Below are 3910 nucleotides of genomic sequence, written 5' to 3'. Positions count from 1 at the left end.
TAAAACTGACACTTAACCATATATTCAAACACGGTAGTGTTTGAATGATATGTATATATATATATATATATATATATATATATATATATATATATATATATATATATATATATATATATTTATATATATATATATATATATATATATATATAATAATAATAATAATAATAAGAAGAAGAAGAAGAAGAAGAAGAAGTAGAGTAAAGTAGAATTTTACAAAAAGTTTTTATTATTCGGCAAAATACTCCAAAGATGGATGCTCCTTAATCTGCAGAGTTTTAAAGAATGCTATTTCTTCTCATCAAAGGAAAAAATTGTTAGCGAAATAAGCAGAAAAAGTCACGTTAAAAGTTTTAACATTTCTATGCATTTGCTGGTAGCTGCATAGGTTGAAACTGAAAGTTTTATGATTTGTAATCACAAAACTTAAAAAAAAAACATACAATATAAATATGAAAAACAGTTCATTTGGTTGGAATTAAAATATAAATAATATTTATATTTGGTTTGGAGTTTGCTTTTCCTTGATTAGTAAATTCCTCCTCATAAACTTTTCTGCATATATATATATATATATATATATATATATATATATATATATATATATATACTGAATTATACGCACCCAGTAAAATTCAGTATATTACAAACAAGTCTATATATATATATATATAGTAAGTTATAAAATGTATATGGCAATTAAGCTACGCTGAATATTCCGCGTTTCATCCACTCTAGGATTCTTCAGGCTTATTATATAAATATAAGCCTGAAGAATCCTAGAGTGGATGAAACGTGGAATATTCAGTGTAGCTTAATCGCCATATACATTTTATAACTTACTAACTAGTTCTACCTACGTATTGAGCACTTTTGAAGTAAATACTTAAAGTTTACGCATAAATCTATACTTTCGTATATTAATTTTATGTGAGTAAATTAAGTAGTTATATATATATATATATATATATATATATATATATATATATATAACTACTTTGTTTAAACACATAAATTAATACACGAAAATATAATTTTATGCTTAAACTTTAAATATTTACTTCAACAGTGCTCAATAAATAGGTAGAGCTAGGTAGTAAGTTATAAAAAAATATATGGTAATCAAGCTACACAGAATATTCCGCGTTTCATCCTCGTAAGAATTCGTCAGGCTTGTGCATGTGTGCAGTCAGCACTAACCCTATTCAGGGTTTAACCGGCTTCCTCCGAAGGAGAAAGTTTTATGGGAGTATGAAATTAACAAGCGGTCCCCAGTCGCATGTATATCCCCGTTACGGGAGATGACGACGTTAGGTTTTTGCAACTTTTTGCAGGGAGGTGTTGACGTCCTCCTACATACAGCATCTGGACTTCCCAAATTGGTCACCCATTTTAGTAATGACCAGGCTTAACGTTGCTTAACTTCGGTGATCTGACGGGAACCAGTGTATCAACGTGATTATGCCGTATAAGGCTTATGCATAAGCCTGAGGAATTCTCATGAGAATGAGATGTGGAATATTCTGTGTAGCTTAATTGCCACAAGCCTGACGAATTCTTACGAGAATGAAATGCGGAATATTCTGTGTAGCTTAATTACCATATATATTTTCATAAACTACTATATATATATATATATATATATATATATATATATATATATATATATATATATATATTCTTTGTATCAAAGTACAATATCTTTCGACAAAGCTGTTGATAGTTTCTGCTGGTCATAACTGACCATGAATCAAACGACCCAAATGACCATGATTAGAATAAAAAGGAATTATAAAATTGTCTTGTGTGTTTGTAATTAAAATTAATTACGAGAAACAGAAGAATAAGTGTGATGGCTGGTCAAGGCAATCGTCGTGTACACAATTCCAGTCTCGGCTTCAATTGGCTTGGGACTCGTTTAGTTTTTACTCTTTTGGTAATTAGCGTTTTTGCCCGCGGAATCTTTGAAGTTCTTGTCTTTCTTTCTTGTAATTGGCAGTAAACTGTTTCCAGTCCAGCTGAAATAACAATGTCATTGTGCGTGTGTGTAGAACTGACAACTCTGTTTTAGCGAACTCTTTTATGGGAAAGGCCCAGTCGTAAAATACGCTTGAGTACGGTATATTAGCAGATGTACCAGGCGTTGCCCGGTATTAAACGTAACGTTAAATTCGTTTAAAAAAACAAACAAAAGAAAACAAAACAAACAAAAGAAAAGAAAACAAAACAAAAAACAAAAAAAAAAAACAATCAATTAAAAAAGAAAAACGGAAAGAAACTGAGACATGTGCGTGCGAGTGTTATGGTTTTTTTATTAAACAGTACACTTATTGTCATTAAAAAACAAAAATGCTCGAGCTGAGATCGAAACCAAAACATAAAGACAGCGAGTCAAGTATGATAACCAGCTTGACACGATCTTTAAAAAGTGTTTTCAAACCTACTTATTCTTATCGTAAGGAAGCTGTCATGTGAACGGTTTGCGCATGAGCAGTCATAAAACAGTTGACAAACTGATAAAAATCGGATTACTCCCCCCTCCCCGCTCCCAAGTACCAATTTTTCAATCTTGACCCCTTAGCAGCATTTTTTTTCTCCGGATGAAAACCAATTATTAAGTTTTTCTGCATGTCTGAATACCCTATAGACCAAATTTAAAGTCTGATCAAAAATTTGTTGAATGTATAATTGTCCTCACACACACACACACACACACACACACACACACACACACACACACACGCGCGCACACACACACACGCACACACACATTCTCACTTTTATATATATACTAACAGGCCGCCCAGCGTTGCCCGGTCATAAATATTATATTGTAATTAATACAGAAACTGAGATATGTGCATGCGAGTATTATATTTTTTTCTAAACAGTTTACTTCTTGTAAGTAAAAAAAATACTTAAAGACTTCGAATCAAGTATGATAACCAGTACACCAGCTTGACACGACTTTACAAAGTGTTTTTTAAAAATCTTATTCTTAACATAAATAAGCTGTCATGTTTCACAACCGCGCATGCACAGTCGTGAAACAGTTGACAAATAGATAATAATTTGACGCCCCCCCCCCCATTTACAGATTTGCTAATTTTGACCACGTAGCAGTTCTTTGTTCCGGATTCATCCGATTAAAAAGGCTTCCACATGTCTGAATTCCATATATACCAAATTTCAAGTCTGTAGATAAAAAATTCGTTGAGTATGTAGGTTGCGAAGTGTCCTCACTTTTATAGATATATAAACTAGCAGGCTGTCCGGTGTTGCACAGTCGTAAAATACTCATAAATATTATAGTGAAAATGTCTGTATGTGTGTGTCTGTGTGTGCACACTTCCCTACCAAATAACTCTGTCAATTTTCGGTCTACAGACTCGTGATTTGACATAAGAGCTATTGAGACTTGGGAAAATCTTTTTAATTGGTTTTTGGCCAGAAATTTGGCTGTTAAAGGGTCAAAGTTCAACGATTTGACCTTTGAAAACTCTACCAAACTCCTCCGCTAATTTTGAGTCTAAACACTTGAAATTTTAGATATAGGTTACTTGGACATGGATCTAACTTTATAATTTGATTTGAGCCCAAAACCATACATGTTAAGGGGTTATAATTGGAGTCAAAACTTTTAAAAAATTGACCTCTGCAGTCTCTACCAAATTACTCAGTCAATTTTTGGTCTAAACATTTGAAACTTTACATAAAGTATATTCAGACATAGGGCAAGCTTTTTAATCGTTTTTTTTTTTCCTGAAAATTTTGCTTTCAAGAGGTCAAAGTTCAAAAGATTTGACATTTGTATCTCTAGCAAACTATTCAGCCAATTTTGGGTCTAAACATTTGAAATTTGACATAAAGGGTATTCAGCCATACAGCAAGCTTTTTAATCAACTTTTGG

General features: G+C 32.1%; 1 pseudogene; it reads right to left on the bottom strand.

The window, feature by feature from the left end:
- Window positions 1-1353: 1353 nt before the first annotated feature.
- On the bottom strand, window positions 1354-1472 carry LOC145263336 (5S ribosomal RNA; annotated as a pseudogene).
- Between the last annotated feature and the right edge of the window lie 2438 nt (window positions 1473-3910).

This window comes from Euprymna scolopes, chromosome 38 (genome assembly GCF_053919585.1).
Source record: "Euprymna scolopes isolate OS-2025 chromosome 38, ASM5391958v1, whole genome shotgun sequence".
NCBI lineage: Eukaryota > Metazoa > Mollusca > Cephalopoda > Sepiida > Sepiolidae > Euprymna > Euprymna scolopes.
The sequence above is the reverse complement of the archived record's forward strand: the minus strand, read 5'-3'. Positions and strand labels throughout refer to the sequence as shown.